We start from the raw sequence: 20,181 nt of genomic DNA on the forward strand, positions 1-20,181 counted from the left end.
GTAACTACAAAGCTTGGTGGTGAGATTGAAAGAGTAAGCCATTTGCTTAATAATTTTATTATAAAGAATATTTATATTTATACCCAAGCAGAGGGTTATTTTAATTTTAATCAGTAAAGGAATAAGATCTGACCCTATACATCATATATGATCATTCTTGATCAGAATCAAAAGCCGAATCAATCTAGCTTTGTCCCGCAAAAATTTATTTTTCTCCAAATTTTCAAAAATTTTTTAAAAAAGCTAATGGGTTACATCCGTACAATGGTCAAAAATTTGCAAAAATTTTGATATATTTAAATTTTAATTTGAGTATGCAGATTTATTAAACTAATAAAAACTAACATAGGACAGCTTTCCAAATTTAAATTAATGAGTGTTTGGATTAGTTATGAGTTTTTAAAACTTTGTTTTGTCAATAAAATTAATATAAAAATATTTATAACTATAAAATGTTTAAAGCTTAATTATAATCGACTTCCTATGCGATCTTATAATTGAATTGCCAAACTTGCTTTTTAACTGGAACTTATTTATCTATATAATTTTTAAAATTATTTTCCGTTAAGTCACACATGGCGTATACTTAATTTAAGGGTTTTTACGTTAAGTATACGCCATGTATGCTAGTTGTAAATTAAATCGAGAATTATATTTATACCCTTAAAGGGTATGATAATTTTAGTCAGGAGCTTGTTATGCTGTTAAGGAGTCATTTCCGACTCTACAAATGATCAGCATCAAAGCTTCCTGTCTTGTTTAATAATAATTTTAAATCTCCTTTTCTTTATGTTTCCTTTTGTCAAACAATTTGATAAATTCCCACAAATCGAATTATAGGAAATCAAATCATTTAGATTGAATTCTTACTGATATACAAATTCGAACATTTTTGTTTGTCACCAGTAATTGGTCCAAAAAAACTAAAATCAATACGTAATTTCATTAAAACTCTTGCTCATATGACAAACTTTTGCCCGCAAATAATTTGACTAAAAGCCAACGCACTATCACAAGAAAGTTTACGCTTCAATTTGTTTATTTGAGTGCACTATGTGAAAATGTAATTAAATTATCTAGACAAGCATTTGGCCAAGTTCAAGTTTAAGTTTCTATTATTGACTAAGGCAAGGTGCCCAATAAAATCTTTCGTCGAAATAAACATAAACAAAACACATGGGGCGCTACGCGATATCTTTTCGCACCTGAAGTCTATAAATCTTGAAAATGCAAACATTTCTTTCTGCTTTTTCAGTTGTGGAAAGGTGTGAGACTTGTATTTCATTGACAATATAGAAATTCGTTAGTCCAATCATCTTAATTAATTTGTATATATCAAATGAAATCGTTCATCTTGAAAAACCTCAGCCTTGCGGTTGCCACAGATCTAGTTAGAGTCAAAGCAATATTCACGCATCGTCTAAAAAATGCTCAAAACGAATGAATACATTTCAAATTTATTTATTTTTCGCACAAAACGAAAAGAAAAACAAAATACTTGAATATGAGAAATTTATGGATAAATGAACTTCACCATGAACTGTGTTGAGTGTCTGTGGAAAATCCTCGATGAAAAGCAGCACAAACAAAATAATCTACGAACGAACAAAACGAACACCTACGGGAAAAAATCAAAAACAGCTGCCAAGGCTGCAATCAAAATTAATTGAGCAACTCGGAGCTCAGTGTCAAAATATGCGTGTGTGTGCATGGATTTCTATTTATTCTGCGGGTCTGTGTCAAAGTGAAGGCATCGGCATCGGCGTGGGCGTGAACGTCGACATTCGTCCACCACACACAGCGACCTACAAAAAGTGGCCCAAAGTCTTGGCACTGGCAATCGAAATGGTTTTTGTGTAAAAAGCATCCGATTTATGAGTACAAAATTGCGGGGACAATCGGTTGGGAAGAACCAGATGAAAATGCTCTTTGAAAGAGTCACACAATTTGCTTTGTTACTTTTTAAATGAAATTTGAAAACTTTTCCCTAATAGACAAAGAAGAAAGTATATTTTCTTAAGAAAATAAAACAAGTTGAAAGGTGTAAATTGTATTATTGAAACCTACTTTAAGTTGAGATTATAAAAACTTAAGATAACATACAAATTTCTTTGAATTTAATAATATATAGAAAGCGGAAAATTTAAAACGTTTAAAGAATAGGTACTAAAGGATTTGAGATTTTTTTTTTTTTTTTTGAGCTGAATTTATTATTGTACATTACTGTAGTGTAGCAACTTATACAATAGTGAGCAAGGATTTGGGAATTTTGATTTGTAGTATTATAATTAAATATATATAAAGCCTAGATTTCACTAAAGACTTTATAGACTGAAAACTCCATAATTAGGAAATACGCTTCTTTTTTAAATATATAGTCATTCAACTATAAATATTTATATTTATATTACCATCGTTTTTTCCAATAAATAATAAATATGCATATAAAAAATAATGTAATAATATAATCCGTGAATAAACTCTTTTTTCTAATACTATAACATAAAATTTCTTAGCTTGATCTAAAGATAGATAGATAGATAGATAAAAACATGGATTTCTTTTTAAAATTCGAAATACAATAAAACTAATAAACTTCTGAAGTACTTTCCAATGTTCAGAATATTGTAAAATTAAAAATGTTTATGATTTTGTTTAGATATTCTCAATCATTATTATTTTTTCTTTCATCGCAATCCCAAGTCAATACGATAAAGTACTTTTAGCGGCCGCAAAGAGCATCAAAGGCGATGAGGCTCACTTTTGTTTTGTTTTTTCGGCCAAGACAACTGACCAACTGTTGCGCATAAATAAGCAACGGAAAATGGGCTTTAAAGAACAACAACTTGGGGGCGGAAAGAAGAGCAGAAATAAGCTGCTTTGGAGGAACACTTGTCGATAATTATGTTCAAGGCAGACCGCACAAAATCGAGGTCAATTGTGTGTATATCTGGACACATTCAGCAATTTGTATCTAGTGCCCACAAAGAGGATACACCCAGATTGGGTTTAGCCTTATACCTTCCTGTCCCTTCTGGCTTTTAGCCCAACTCCAGCTGCCTTCCACTTAACTGTGCTAATTAATTCTTTGTGCTTGGTTTGCTCTGAATCTCGCTTATTTGTTCCCGGAATTTTTCGATATTTATATACAGGCAGCGAATTCCTTTGATTTAAAGCAGTTATTACAATTTTACATATTAAATATCTACCAGGAATTTAAAGCTTTGGTACACAGCTTTAATTTAATTTAACCAAATTTGTAATATTATTAAAATGATTGGTTAACTGACAGCAGTTGTTGGGCTCCCATTAGCCTTAGTTTCGCTTGAACAGAGTGAAAACAATTTTACGTTAATTAGAAACAAACACACCATGTGTGTGTGTGTGCGTGCGAGTGTGTGTAAAGTGAATTAATTAATTATGCATTTTGGCATTCGGAGTGCAACGATGCTTAGTGGCAACCAAATGGTATGGATCAAATAAAGTTCCACTTATCCAAAATCCACATCTGATATATGCGAAATGCTTTTTACTTGTCCTTCCCCACCCAAAAAATAAAAAAGAGAAAAGTCCGAAGCTCGGCAAATTTACAGAGCAGCTCTGTAACATTTTTCTTTTCGCTTTTATCTCCGAACATGGTCGTAAATGAATTTTGTATGCAAAATAAGTGAAATGTACATTTGGTTTAGCAGGTTTTTTTTCTTTTTGTTTACCCAGTTTGAGCTTTTGCCGGTTTCGGGTCTCCTGCTCCACTTATTTAACAAAGATAGCTGTTTACAAGGAGTCAACAGACATGTAGAAACGATTATTTCTGTTTTATGTGCCATGAAGGCATTAAAAGATTGAAGTTTCAGTCCCACTTCTAGTCGGAGCTCCATGGATTTGCCATAAATGAATTTCTCTCGGCTGGCAGTTGTAAATTACGAATAAATTCTCTGGTCCAAAAGGTTGAATGACCCAGTTAGTGGGGTCCAACAGTCAGTCTCCTTGTGCATTAGGTTCTCGATGTATATATATACTTTTTATGCTATATCTAAACACTCCCCTTGATGGTCATGCAGTTGGAAATTTATCTTTGGTCGGCGCCAACAAATGCTAAACAAACAATTTTCAATTTAAATAATTTCTTGTGCATATCTTGAACACTGTTTGCCAACTCTCTCCCCCTTCTTCCTTGACTCCGGGAATAGTTGAATATCCAATATTAAAAAACAAAAATACAAAAAATAGAATATGGTAACGGGGAGAAAGAAACGCGCAAAAATATTCTAGCCGCGGGCATTAAAAGGCAACACGCAAACAATTTGCGATATAAACTCATAAAAATGCACAAATTTATATACAGGAGAAAAAGAGCCCGAGTTTATTTGCTCTATATGCAGTGTTATTTTCCGATTCTATTCTATTTTGGTTATTATTTTTCCCAGCTCTGGCTGCTTGCTATCTTTACTGAGCATATTTTACCCCGGGCCTGTTTACTAATAAGGCAGCACCATCGCCCAGTGCCACCCACCACCGAATCCCTCGATTTGAATTGTAGATTCAGCTCACACTTGGTGTGCAACGTGTGCAGCGTGTAAACAGTTTCTGGATACGAAGTATCAGTTTCGCTATTAGTAAACATTTGTATTTCTCTATTCTCAACTCGGTGTTTTCCAACCAAATTTGCCACTCATTTCCGGTAGGCGTTTCTATCGTTCGTGTTGGATTGTGGAAAAGTCTTCCTCAGCCTAGGTTCGTTCGGAGCCTATTTGCCGGAATTTTTGGCACAAATTTAATGACAGCCAGCAGCATGTGTTGCGCATCGACTTTGAGTCTATTGAGCGAACGCCTTCTGTATCCGAAAACGAGTGGGAGTGTGTGAGGCCTTCTCTTGTGTGCATATCGAGATGTAGTTTTTTTTCCGGCCAGTTTGTTTCATGTTCTGCTTGCTGATGTTTAATTTCTTGCTAGCTTCCACGACATTCATTAGGTATAAGTGTCTACATGAGATTTTTACGGTGTGTTTTATTTATTATTCTATGGTGTCGATCTAAAAAATATATAAACTCGAACCGCAAGCTGTGCCTTAGTTCTTTTTGTTTCTGTAAATTTTATGTTTACACAAAGCTAACCAAAATATTTTATGCTCTTGTTTATAATGGAATACTAAACTCGCATATAATTTATTAGAACAATAAAAAGGTTATTAAAATTTATATTGGTTCGGTTTTTTCTCATATTACAAATAAATCATTCTCAATAAAATATAGACTTTGTTAGCAGAAATGTTGTTATTGTCTATCACAAATACAATTAATTTTATTCTAATTTGTTTAGTTTTCTTTTAAATTCGGAACAATGTTTGTGCGAGGTGTTGATCCTAATCATTTTGATCTTGTTATAAAAATATTATAAAATCATTTGGAAGGTTTTAAGGCAAGTTAAGCCATTTTCGCTCATCTGCTTTTATTTATCCCTAGAACGTTTAATTTTGCATAAAATATTACACCATGCTTGGGTGTGGACATGAGTAGAGATTTTAATATGAAAGAATGTGTACAAATATTTGGGTGGAAAATCAACTAACATGAAAGCATATAAACAAATCGAAAGGGACGAAGGACGAGACACACACACACTTTGGGCTGATGGTAATGTGTTTGTTTGTATGTACATGCAAATGAAATTTCCTTGTTCCGTCTTGCAAGCAAGTGCATTAAAACATGCATGAGCCAAGCCATCTTTTCCACCTCCAGCATCTTGGGGAAATGTGCGTGTCTCAGTGTGTATCTTTGTAATCACTTTATTTTGCATATGTGAACTACGTTAAGTGTATGAGCGAGCGGGTGAGCGGGTGTGTTGTGTATGTGTGTGTGTAGTGTGAGAGTAAATAAATTGCAAAAATATTTTAAAGGTTGCCACAGCCACGTCGCTCCCAGATTCTCTGGACAGCATCGTGTACCTACAGAGGAAGGTTGTCAGTAAATGAAATAAAACTAAAGGAAAGTGGAAAATTCTACGAAGAGACTGGAGACGGGCTCAAGGATTTGTAAAATTTATCGTAGACATCATTATGCGACAATTCCTCTAGCTTGCACAGACGCTCCTCCACGTCGTGCAGCCGATGTTGCTCCTGTTCCTGCAACATCCTGGCAACAGCAGCTGCAACATGTGTGCGCATCTCGCATATCCTGGAACTGGCAGCTTTGCATTTCACGTTTTACATTGGCAAAATCGTTTTTTTAAATAACAAAAAAAAACCAACAAAATAGCAGGCAAAAAAAAACCCCTATGGAAAATCCGACTAAATTATTCAAAACATAAGCAAGCCATGATATATGGCAGAAGACGGCAGCAAGCTGAAAACGAAATTGCAGCGAGGGGAAAACGGGGGAGTGCTCCTGGTAGATTACGTTATTCCCCTAATTGATTGAGCAGGATTAAACTGTAGCCAACAGGAAATGGTTGCAAATGGATGTGTGTGGGCGTGTGCACTGCTTGCACGGCGAGCACTGCTTGATTGACTTCCAAATTGCTTGCATACTCTCAGGCTGCCGTGGGTTTATTAGATTGAAATACCATTTCAAGCTTTATACCCTTTCCTTCAGATATGCAAGAGATTTAATGTCTTTCAAGACGATTGATATTGCATAATGGCATAATAAAATCACTTATTTAGTTTACAATCCCTTATATTGTATTTTTTAGAGGAAATAATTCATAAAAGTATTATTTCTAAAAGCAAAAACTTGTAGATTCCTTTAATATTTAATAAATTCTGCATTTTAAGCTCAAATTTTAAATATTACAACAAATATTCATAGCAAATTAACATTGTTTTAAGTGTTTTCCCCCTGTCTACACCACGTTATTTAGTCAAAAACATTCTGAGTGGCCATTAAAACAATTACGAAGATAATTTGCAAACATCAATAACCATCCCGTGCAGACTCTCTCAGTTTACCTACACAGAAGGCAAAGAAACCCATTAAGCAAATAAACTTGCGTAGAGTGAAGGCGGATGGCAGACAAACCGCACAACATTATCCGAGATGCCTTCGGTGGGAGCCCTACTCAGCCCCTGACAGCCATAAAAACGTGCAAAATGAATCATTATAAATAACAATAAACAGGACGTAAGCCATATTTTAGGCATAATAGCTAATAAAACACACACCAAAGTGGCCAGCAGACCGAGCCGGAGTCCGAGAATGCCCTGGAATCATGCAAGCCTAACAGAGAACCGACGTGTCCATGTCCGACTACATTTAAAATGATAAAGGCAGGCTCCCCAAAAACCGACAGTTGGTGGGGGGGGGGAAATAAAAATATATAAAAAAAAGGTTGCTATGCCTCAACAATAAAGCCAAGAGTCCGAATGGAAAACAAAGCCTGAGAAGTTGAGCGAAACGAGAAGCAGGCCTGATTCTCGTGTTCATTCAGGCGACGAATGCAGCACCTTTCACCTTCAGGGACAGAAAGAAAAAACAATACACAGAGAAAATATGAATAGAAATAGTAAAATAATACAAATAGTAACAAGCATAGTAATAGTTGTAGTAGGTCATAGGGAAACATATGAATGCTATCCTTCGGAATATACAAAACAGTTGAATTTACGAAAGCAAAGTATATTGAAAAGACAGGAAATTACTGCTTTAATATAATATATTCTAAATTGATCTCAAAGTACATATTATGCTATATTATTCAGTGATCAAAGTAAAGCATAATTTTCCACGGTGTGATAAAATCAGTGGAAAAACAAGAGGAGAAACCCAAAGAGGAGGCAAGGAGAAAGCTGACGCGGTCAGCGGCTGTTTGCTCGTATATTTCACGCTCGAACGTCTTTGGGGTCACACAAATCCGATTTACATGCAAATAAATAAAATTCATGTCGAACTTCGAGTTGCAGACAATAAATTTTTGAGTGCGCTTCACTTGCCCGGGCAAAAAGCATGAAAGGGACCAAGGAAAAGCAGAAACTGAAACAAAAAAGTAATGCGAATGAAATTCTGAAACAGAGTGCAGACCAATCGCTTGGGAATTGCTCTTTAGTACACTCCCGTCCCCCACGCAGTTCGTCCTTTGCAAGGACTACGCGCTGTGAAATTGTATTTATAATGAATCCAATGTGATATGCCGATTTTACACTCCTCTGGCTTACATTCCGGCCACTTGACATTCCTGGAAATGAATCGCGAAAAGTGCTCGAGAGCCTTTGCTGCTAGACTTCAATTTAAACTTTTGCCGGCGGCTGCAATTTATGCAAACCATTTCAATAAACTCATCAAATTCCTTGGACGACAGCGAATGGATGCGCTTAATTTTGCGGTAATAAAACGCAAAGCCGCACTAAGAGTTGTAATGAAATAATAAAAATGTCAAATGTGAAACTACAGCAACTAATAATAAAAGCAAATAATGGGACATCATATAAAAAGTAATTACATTTTGATACCCTTTGTGCTTGTACTTTCTAGTGAGTTATTTGTTCTGCAGATGATACTTTCTCCGCATTTTCTGATTTTGTGTATAAAGTTTTACCATAATTGCTTTTGCCCCATAAGGAGCACAGGCCACATCCATCATTTCTGCTTACAGGGCATCTTCTGGTCCGTAGCCCAAAAACACTGACACACTTTATGCTTGTTTTATTATTTTAAAACCTTCCGAGTCACTGAGAGCAACGAAAGAGAATTTTCTCGACTGTCATTTGTTGGTGCTGTCGCTGTTGTATAGGTGAGCTGCCTCCAGCTTCTCTCTCTCCCTCCTTACCAGCCTCAGCACCCGCGCAATGTTGTGATGAGAATGTAAATTACCCGGAAAATGCGACATATATATGCTCACAACAGCAGCAACAATATTCAGGCATCGCCAAGGACAACTAGAAACGGTTACACTAAGGTTTATTTGGATCCTCCCTAAAATATGAAATTAAATATCAAATAACAGTTTAATAATATAACCCTTACATTGAGTTGCTATTAAAAAAAATCCCAAAACTTTCAATTTTTCAATATTTTTTTTTTAATATTGTTTAAGGAATACATACTTTTATATAACCTTCAAGCCGACGGCTATCCAAAAAATAGTATAAATATATAAACCATGTTAAAACTCAGAGAAAGTAATATTATATGTTTACTAATATTCATATTTTTTCAATGGAAGTGCTTTTAAAAAATCACAAAACTTACAAAAGGCACCTTATATTTTTTAATATTTATATTACACAATATTTTGAGAAATCAATGTATTTTCTATGAAATCTTTTCTCCACCGACTAAAGAATAGTTAGAATATTAAAGACATGTTAAAACCACGAGAAAATAATATATTATGTTTAATAATTTTCATATTTGTTCAATGAAAGGTTTTACAAAACGTATTCAAACAAACTTGCAAAGGTATTTGACAAATATAAAAATGCAAGATATTTCATCTGTGTATTTTAGTTTAAAATTTTAGGATTTCTCTAGCTTAACTATTCAATTCAATTTTGAATGAATATTATGTTAAAGAATATTATTTTCCACCACAAAGAAAAGATTACTTTGTGAGTGTACACACTTTTAGCCAGGTTGGGCGATGGGGAAGCCGAAATCGGGGCGTGGCTGTTGCCACAAATGGCTCCCGCTGTCAACTAAAGTGTAAAAAAAAAAACAAAAATGGCAAGTTGAGCGTTGAAAACGACGGAAGTCGTACCCACAATGCAAGTGGAGCAGATGCCGGTACCAGAATGGATGTGGGTGGGTCTGAAAGGAGGTGGAAAACAGGAAGAAAGCCGGGGTCGAGGTCTTGGTCTTGGCTCTTGGTCGTTGCTCACCATCCTGACAGCAGACAACAATGTAACATAATGGCGGTAACATTGAGTGCCTACATAAGTCCTTTTAATTTGAATATTTTACGGTGGCAACTTAGGTACCGCCCCCCTCTAGTCCCACCTCATCTCCCACACACACACAGGGGCAGGTGTGTGTCAATTCATGGGCTTGTGTGTGATTTAAGACGCCATTGAGGAAAACTTGTCGACTGAATTGCGCCTAAAATGGCAAAGAAAGAGGCAAGGAAGAAAGAAAAGCGGAGGGCATTCAGAAAAAAAAACAACATCTAGCACGTGTTGTAATTGTCGAGTGTCAACGCGGAAGTGTACGTGTGTCACCGTCAGCCGGAAACGGAAATGGCAACAATGTGCCCTGCTGTCGAAATGAAAAATTAAAGTTATCGCCGTGTCATTAATGGCGATGTCAGGCAGGATTTTTTTGCCCCTGTATCCATGCTTCCTGTACCGTATTTGGGTTTTTATCGCGGGTTCATCCGTGTGACCCCTGACACTTAGCTGTTAAGCCTCGTGTTTGTCTATGCTGTTAACGCGACAGATAGGCATGTCTTCGAGGCTGTCGAAGGGGACTTAACGTATCCCAAGGGGTTTAACCAAGTTAACAAAACAAGCCGCAATTCAAAAAGCCGCCACCTCAGCCTGATGGTCATATGAAAGATCTCCTGACTTTGCATGTGGCATGTGTGTTCGATGGGGTGGAACTTGTAATTCAAACAAATTGAGTTTCCTACAGTATTTATGTATGTACTTTTGTTAAATATTATACATATATAGAAAATAAAGAAATTTCCATGAAAAAATAAGTCTAAGTATCTGTTTACTTTGGTAAAAATCCACCATAAATAGTAAACAACTTGTGTATAGATTCAGTTTTCACCAGACCACCATATCACGCAAAAGCAGAACGATTCACGACTTTAAATGAATGCTGGTCAATAACTGGCGTGGGTCACAGCGAAATTAGTTTCGATTTGTAGCTATGGCTACTGAAATACCTGTTTTCGCAATCAGTGGCATTGCCTTTGTGCGATTTTAATGCCACTTTAAAGCGGAGTCAAATATAACAAGCTATTCAATAACAACAACAATCCACCTCTGCGCACGTGTGCGATTGCCTTTTCTCTCTGCCTGTGTGTGTGTGTGTGTGGTGTGCTTTTTGGTCTCAAAACTCAATAAGGGAAAAACTCACAAACGCACACAGACACCTCGAGGCTAGTCAAACATATTGGAGAGTATGGAGAAAAGTGAGATGGAAATGGGGAACGGGAATGCCTGGCAACCAATAGATGTGTTCATCATACGCCACGTAAGCCGGATATAATAATAAAAGGCAGCGAGGCTGAACAGAGAAATGAAAATACTCCACATAAAGACAACATTAAAAAAGTCAGAAAAACAGGTAAACAAACGGAACGACACGAAACGACGTCTTTTGTTGCTTCGAGCCAAGAAGCTGTCGCTTTACTTTTAATCCTGTACACAGTAAAAATTGTTACAGGATATTTTTTCACCTCCATATAAAGAGTTTGGGATATAAGAACATACTTCTACAAGAAGTGTAGGTAATTAATAGTTTCAATAGATGGAAAAATGAAATATACATACTTTCAAGTATAAAGTGTAAAGTTTAGCTAATTTCTTCCCGTGCTTGGTGTTATTTTCGACTACTGCGTCTCCGGCAAAATGCAAACTTTGTAATAAAACGTGTCGAAGAAAGTCTTTGGCGTATTTCATTATCGGAAATTTGTGGAGGAAATAATAATGTTGATCTGCAGCAGTTGATTTTGAAAGGCATTTGTTTGCCCATCGACTCTTTGGATACTTCGCTTAATAACCTTCCGCTGGCATCGATACATCAAGTGGTGACAGTGACAGCTGGCGGCTTCCGCCGCAAAATCCAGGTAAATTAATCATTTTTGCACGAATTCAATTAAGAACTCGGGAAAATCGCGCGTGTGTCAAAGTTTACGTGAATCAGAACTCAGGGCTCAACTCGATTTTCCCCCATATAAGGGATTTTCCACACACAGATATACACGTTTTCATCTTCATTCGCTGGGGGGAGTTTAAAGCCCATTTCGTGCATTCGACAGGCTTCGGAAAATCCAAAGGGAAACGTTCCTTCTCGCATTTGAATGCCACTTTAGGCCATTTTGGCATTGGGCCCACTCGTGCTCCTTCCACTCTGGCCACGAGAGTCCAGTTACTCTCGTCCTGGTATCGGATTCTGTTTGAACGTCTGAGCTTTCAATTTCATCCCCATTGGCCACTTACAATAGCCAAATAGAAGGCTGAGCTCAAGAAAAGAGATGGTAGTTGAAGTAAGCCAAACGGGTTTCAGTTTTGGTTTTTCGTGTCAAGTGTTTTATTCTATTTTTGATGAACACGTTGCGTATACGTAATTTAATCTTGCAGTTGCTTCCGTTTTCACTTTGCAGCTTCCATTTACCATTATCACTTATGCACTGTCATTAAGTACGGGTTGTAGGTGTAAGAAAGTTTAGCTTAAAGTGTGATTCGTTTTAATTTACCGCTTGTTAGTTAGGAATAAAAATAAATCTATTCCTTCATGTTTAATCAGCCTTTGGAAATAGTAATTTATATTAAATACTTTCTTGTTCAATAAATTGTGTTTCTAAGCTTGCAACTTATTTGTCATGTAACTCTAAAATAAATATTAACAAAAGCATAGACAACCAGGTTACAATGTATATTTCTCATATTTAATGTATTTATATTGAATGTCTGATTTTCTTTTAGTCAAAAAGATTTTGCTTGAATGCAATTCTTAGGAGTACAAAACCTAGAATTTTCTTTACAAGAATGCTAAAGATTATGACAAATCATTGCTATACAAATTCTATGCCACATTATTTTTGCACAACAAAAGCATTTTAGCATTAAGCACCTGTTCACCGATCATGTGGCGCCATATGGCCAATGAAATTGAGTTTTATTTTTTATGACTGGAAAGCATTCACATATTTGCACATCAATGAATCGCTTTTACGGCTGGTTAGCTCAGCATTTTATTGTTGCACCTGATGTTGCATTTCCGCCGCATGCATTTCCCAGGGCACTGTGGCAGAAGGTCCCTGGGTGTTAGAAAATGCGTTTAGACTGACAGCTGTGAAGGTGTGGCCACGGTTAGGAATATTCTTGGGCTGCAAAATGCCAAATGCCCGGCTAAGTACACACTTGGCGGCAGCAATTGCGAGAGGGGGGTCCGGAGTGAAATGTCCTGCATTTTAAACAACTTTGAGAAGTACAATTGAAAAGCAGCGCGGACGTGGGGTCCTGCAGCAGGAGAAGAAGCTGGCAATGGAGCCCGAATAAAGCGGGGGAAAAGTGTAATTTAATGACCGACAAAGGAATACTTTCACCTGGCCAAAGTGAAATGGGGGAAACAATGCCAAGTCAGATGCAACATCTTTCGGCGAACTCTCACACCAGCAGCCGAACCTCCTGCGAGCTCCTTGCACAAAATTGCATTTTTCTCGTATCTCCGACTCTCGCCATCCCGCAGCATTTCTGTCCGAAAGCCAAAACGAGCAAAACGTACAAAGTTTTCTTTCGCAATTTGTTTTGTTTGCTTCTTGCCCCGTTCATTTTGTAAACAGCATGGAAAATTGCACAAAACTTTGGCCAGCAAAAACACAAAGTTAAAGGTGCTCCCATGGATTGGATAAATCAGGGCAATGAGGAGCAGACCGTAGCCCGGGGGCTGCCAAGTTCTCAGCTTCACAAGGTTCGTTCCCAGCCAGAAAGCCGTACCAGATTGATAGACAAACAGACCAGACCGAGAGACCGATGCAGCTGCTTTTCAATGGAATTGGCCAAGACATCATGGCCAGCTCACAGCTCACAGCTCACAGCTGGCGGTTGTTGATACATGAGCAACATTTCCAAGCACAGATTCAACCGTAAGAAATTGGATTTTTCAAATGGAAATTGACTTTTCTTCCTGACTTTTAGATGCAGGCAAAAAGCAGTCGCAGCAACACAAACATAGTATGGCAACATCGAGGGCTCCTTTCATGTGGCAAATTAAAGATCGTTCTTAATTGATCGTTTCTATTTGAAATGAAGGGAAAAATAGTAGTTTAAAGATAGATACTGCAGGATGAAAGGGTAGATACTTTTCTAAGTAATCGAGGTGATTATAATATAAATTATGCTGTTGTTCTCTTGTTCTACGTCCTCTTGGAATTATATCATTGATATATTTTCTTTTCCAAAGAATAACTCTAGTTCTACAGCACTTTAACAGCACTTCTTTAAATAGTTGACTAACAGTTAAGGGGTAATGCATATACCTATGTAAATATATTTTCTTTCAAACGAATCATGTTGTTATTGAAAGGCTTAATATAAACAAATACAAATACAATTTAATTAAGATTTCCTAATAAGAGCATTTTGTTTTTGTAGACAACAACACGACTACAATGGTATTGATCCCTTTCAATATTCAATCACTTTGTACTCACCAATCTGGGTATTATCTTTTCCACATTCCCATATTTTCGCTTACATGGGAAAAGGGGTTTAATGGATTTTCCCACCAGGATTTCAATAAAAATTCCTTTGCATTTATATAATAATCACTCGAGTGTACATTCCCTCTTATTATCCGGCAACATTGGTGAAGGAGGTGTGACACTTAAGCCTTTCCCTACCCACTGCCTACGCCCTCTCCTGTTTCTGAAGAAATCTCCTTTTACTTTGTAATGGTTTCCTGAAATATAAAGACGAACGAACGAAAATTGTTCACCTTAAACACCCAATTATATCAAAAAGAAAGAAAATGAAAATGTTCCATTTAACGCAATCAAGTTGATAAGAAGGAGGGCAAAAGAAATTCACAGCTGCCAGGGGGCATAGGCAAAGGCATTTCAGGTAAGTGGGCGGCTCAGGTAAGAGGAGCCCTTTATTACGCCACAATAATGAAGGCTCTTAAGAGAGAGGAAAAAAAATAAATAGCGGCGGCAGATGGCAACAAGAAAAATCCCTCAATATGCAATTTACCATAAATTTGTAATTTACTGTCAAATTATTTTCATAAGCCATTTGCATTTATATGGGGAGAGCACACAAAACCCACAAAACGGGGGGACAGGAGCGTATGTGCTGCAAATAAGGAACCGCAGAATCCCTTTTTCCCTCTGAAGCACTTAGCAAAAGCTTTCACTCTCTCAGCAATTTCCTTTGGCGTCGTTTCCCTTCTTTGTCTTTTTATGCGTGAAAATGTGACACCCAGAGAAAGTCGAGTCATAAAATATAAAAAATTGATTTCCCAGTCATTAACTTGTTTAGAGCACTTTCAAGGGAGAAACTTGCTCCCGAAATTGAACAGGAAATTACTGTACGAGTAGGAGAAGGAGTGCTTTGCCAAATTGTTCAATTATTTGTGAAATTTAAATTGTGTCAGCGGCAGCAAATGAATTTTTATGAAAAAGTTTATAATAACTAAAATCATAAAAAGTATTAGTTTTCAGAATTATCATTTAGCCACAATTCAGGTTTATTTTCCAGCAATCACAGCGAAAACTGTTTATGATTTCCCCAGCGACAGCAAAAAATGTACATTATTGCTGCAAAACAAAAAAAAAAACAGTAGCATTTCGGTAAATTTAATTTGAGCATAAAAATGTAGAATAAATCGCAACTTTGGTAAATAAAACGTAAATTTCTATCCATACACAAAGGAATTGATAAACGAAAAATATTCTCCGAAAATAAAATCAAACTAAATGCACGTGTTTGTGTGCGAGTCTCCAGGGTTCGACCTGAGCACAGAAAAGTCCTTTCGTGTAGAATAGTAAAAAAAAGGAGCAGAGCATTTAGCATAGTGGAAATAAAGTTGAGCTAAAAGTTTATTTAGGAAATGGAAATGGAAGCGCAAATGATTTGTGTGATTTCGTCCGTCTCTCACATATCAGATCCAATTATACTCTTTTTGCATCCGCAAATTATGGCTTCATTTGTAACCCTATACAAGGCCAGTACTCACACATTTCTTCCAGATTCTTTATCCTTTTTTTTGCCCACTAATTTAGCGACGTTTGCTAATTTGATGGCAATGGCTGCGCCGTCGTTGATTACACGGCTAAAGGGGGAAAAGCAGCTGCTGCTGCCTACGCCTTCATTAAGGCCATTTGCAAAAATCATTGCCATCCACAGCCAGAAAGTGAGGTGGCAGCGGCGACAGCAGCCAGAGTAAAAGGAAAACTTCGTTTGAAGAAATATGCAAGTTGGATTGGGTAAAAGGGAAACGGCGAAAAGGAAATGAAAATCATTGGAACGATAAATTTAAATTAACATACTTAATTTTACACAGCACACCAGCACCCGCACAGCCTGGGGGCACCGGAAACCCGAGCTCAAAATGAATTGCGACAATTGATTTTCAAGTAATTAGCATCGTCCCGCACCTCTGGCGATGCCAATTCCAGACGCCAGCCAGGCGAGGCAACACTTGCACGGAAGTGCGTTAAATTTTACGAAAATGGCCCCTAATGAGAATGGCAAAAAGTAAATAGTTTCAATTACAGGACAACTTTGGTGTGCACGCGGCGTATACGTGATTTCGTTCGGCTTCCACAGCTGTCGCACCATCGGCTGCCTTTGAAGTTATTATATATTTTTGGACCCAGAGTCAAGAAACGCTTTCCTGATAAATCTATTTTACGCCGGTGGGTGGGTTATCCACTCAGACAACTTGAGATTGATTGTGCGGCTCCTGCGGTTACAGGATTTGAGCGGCTCCTTAATTATATACGCCTTGGCAAGAGTGTGTGTGTTCGGGGATTTTTTCATCGTTCCATTTGGCTGCGTCCTTGAAGCCGTATGATAATGACAATAATGTTGCTTGTTGAACACGCGGATAGATATAGAATGGTGAAAGTATGCGGTGTGTGCATGAGTGTATGTGTCTGGTTTCTGCTGCTCAAATGAATGTCGTGAGCAGACGTTTGCACTCCCATCCTTCCATTAACATTATAATCCACTCTACGCACACCCTAACACATTAGGCATGTACATGAAGACCAAAATTCAGAGTGAATTAAGGTTGGTTTCAGGAATTATTGTTGGAAATAAAATTGTTACATTATTGAGTTATTTTTATAAATTTATGCCATATTTTTCAATGCAATAAGGAAGGTACACAGATTGAAGATCGATAGAAGTTCGTTTTAAGTTTATATTTGTATTATTTGGGAGTTCAAATGACAATTAACCAATTTTATCAAAACAAGTTGAGAAGTTCTTCTCAGAAAAATACCCTAATTTGAAGTTTAAATAAAAAGGATATACTGAATGTCTTTTGATGTAAATTTGTTGTTAACATCTTCAATCTTTCTAAGTGTACAAACACCGTTGAAACAATTTCGCGTAGGGGGGCTAAGGTATGGAAACCAACTGCAAAGGGAGGCATGAACATGTTCGGGATACTTCAATGGCACTTGTTCACGCCACTGACAGTTGGCCTTAGCTAAACGCAACTCACATGTTGCCGCCACCCACACACACACACACACCCTATCCTCCCTTCGGTCAAATCCCCCCCTACGAAATAGGATCAGAGTGCACTTGGCATGTGTCGAGCTCTGTTCTATAGGTGGCACTATACACTATATACACCAACTACTAGCAGTCGTAGTTATTGCCCTTGTCGGTGTTATTAGCAGTTCACATTCAAGAAGATGATGAGTTCAGTTGCGATTTCTGCTATTTGGGAGATTAAATATTTGCTATGCATAAACAAATCGGAAAAGGAGCAAATAAGCAACCATTTGTTGATTACTTACAATACATTTACAAATTGCTTAATTGGAAGGGTAAATAAAGAAGTTATAATTGATTCGATAAATATTATATTTAAATATCAAATAAGAATAATATTTTATCCAAGGTATATTTCTTGAGCAACTTTATTGGCATCTTTAATCTATTTAGAATCCTATTTCCACACTATTTACTACTTACTATCAAGAAAGCTCTAATCTTAATAGATTAAACAAAAAGAAACAGTTTTAGAAATGTCCTATAATATATCGTTAGACCTGCCCTAACTGCTATCTGCATCCATTAGAACACACACCATGCATTAACCGAGAAAAAAGACATTGCAAATCCCATTAAGGATGTTACTTATCTAACCCATGTACGGTCCTTTAAAGCAATTTAAGAATTTCTTAATTGCATGGCAAAAATCTGTGTGGCCAATCTGCAACTCATATCAACACCACCAGCCTCGGTGCCGCAAGGTGTTAAAAAGTGCACATTTGTCAACGGCCTTATCGCCAGCGAACTCTGCCCCCCAAAAGAGCAAAACTCACCTGGCCTGGCATCCCTTATGCCATTGTTGCCTTTCCGTTTCGGTTTATCTCCGGTGTCATCATTAACCGGAATCAGCGAACATTTTATGCCAAATGACAGCAACAATATAAAATGCTTTATGCCTCGTGTGCATACCTAAATATTGCCAAGGGAATTAGCGGCCACCATAACAAAACAGCCCCAGGAATGATAGGGGAAAAAAAGAGAAGAGAAAAACTTTCATTTAATCTGTTGATCTGCTCTCGTGTGACAGCCGAGATCCAAAGGACCTGGCCTGGAAGTTTTTTTCCCACTTTCACAGAACTTTTCGGGTGAAATTTTAAGACAGCTTTGAGATTTTTCCACACAAGCCTCAGAAACAAGCAAAAAGAAGCAAGTGAGTGAGGGAAAAAAGCTGAAAACTTTATAATATTTGTTGAATATCGGAAGGCTTAATACCCTTTATGGGAGGGAATATGTTTTAGTACAAGTACATTTTCTTTAGTTTTCAAAATCTTTAAACACTTATACTTCATATATGATATTATTAGTTTTATTCCCTGGTTCAATCTTTTCAATACCATCAGAATTAGCTTCAAGAAATGTCTTTAAAATGATGTATAATTTTTGGACAAAATTTATGAAGGTGCTTATATCGAAGATTTTTAAAAAAAAGGAAATGAAAAGGGACATTCTTAAAGGGACTCTCGGCTTCTGTAACGGATTGCCAAAGTGCGCCAAAGGCTTTAGACATTTTTGGGGTCCCTGTCTCCGCTCTCACCTTACTGTTTCCCCACCGCTTTTCCACGCGCATTAGGGCCCAGCTTGGAAAGTTGTCGGCGGGAAAACAGCCAGCGGCGGACGGTAAAAGTTTTTCGGGCTTGTTGCGAGAAACCTACGCGGCGTGTTAAAATCTTATCAACAAATGCAGGCGGCAGTGTTATGTGTGTGCTGGTGCGTGTGTCTGTGTGTGCTTTGGGGGAAATTAAAAGGAAAATGCGTTAATCATGAGCAGCGTGGAGTGGTGTGAAGCAGAGCGGAGTTTTCCTACACAACAGAAATTTAATTTGCGTTAAACGAGCGCACGCCACTGATTAAAGACGATGAGGCAGCTGCTCCCACTCCTTGCCAAACGCGCTGATCCCCTTCGATTCCCTTTGCGCGCCTAATTTTATGCAACAAAAACTTTTACACGCGTCGTCGCCTCATATGTGTGAAAAGCCTCGACGCGGGTGTGTGTGTGCCTGTGTGTCCTTGTGAGAAAGGTAACTTTTTGGGGGCCAAAGTTCGTTGGCAACTTTGAGGCTCGGCTCGACGCCCAATGCCAAACAAAAGGCCAAATGAGCATTCGAGGATACGCACTTAATCCGGGATGACAGGCTCACGTAACGACAGCCAACAAGCGAGAGATAAGCAAACTGCAAGTTTCACATCCACAGACCTTTTTCTCCAAGTAATGATGAAAGATTGTAGCCACTGTGCTATGTGAAAGGAATTTGAATGAAAGCCTAGGATCCTGGCCAACAGCGAACTATGCCAAGTACGATTAAATAAATCTTTAATAAAGTTAATATATTTATTTGCTTAAGCAATTGGGAAACTACATTTTAAAGGCTCCAAAAAATGTAAACCCCTTTCTATTCAAATTCCTATTTAAACCATAAAGGTATATCCAAACAAATCTCGACTGCACTCCCCTAGCTTGCGGATGCCCGTTGGCAATTGGTTTCCAATTATCCCACTCTGCTCTGCACTCGGTTTAAGTGTGCAAAATTTTCGCTATTTACACGGCACTGCAATGGTTTAATGTCAACACATTTGAATGCAACTTCCTGCGCGGAGGTTTCTATTTCGGTTTAATTTGGCGACACCACGGGACCAAGCGACCTGTCACTGTTCAACCCCTTCGGGCTGCCATTTTTGCGGCATTTTTGCTCATTGCCTTTATTCAGAATGTGATGAGGTTTTTTTTTATTTTAGGCTGCCAACTCTGAGGGAACTTCAATGGCTTAGCTGCAATTGCAGTGGCAGTG

General features: G+C 37.6%; 1 protein-coding gene across 1 annotated transcript in view; it reads right to left on the reverse strand.

The window, feature by feature from the left end:
- The window catches only part of LOC110187720 (myophilin), a 75,860-nt gene that overhangs the window by 6,249 nt on the left and 49,430 nt on the right, over nt 1–20,181 (reverse strand). The gene's annotated exons all lie outside the window — the stretch shown is intronic.

The sequence above is a fragment of the Drosophila serrata genome, unplaced genomic scaffold (assembly GCF_035046125.1).
Source record: "Drosophila serrata isolate PLE 108 unplaced genomic scaffold, ASM3504612v1 contig_241, whole genome shotgun sequence".
Taxonomy (NCBI): Eukaryota; Metazoa; Arthropoda; class Insecta; order Diptera; family Drosophilidae; genus Drosophila; species Drosophila serrata.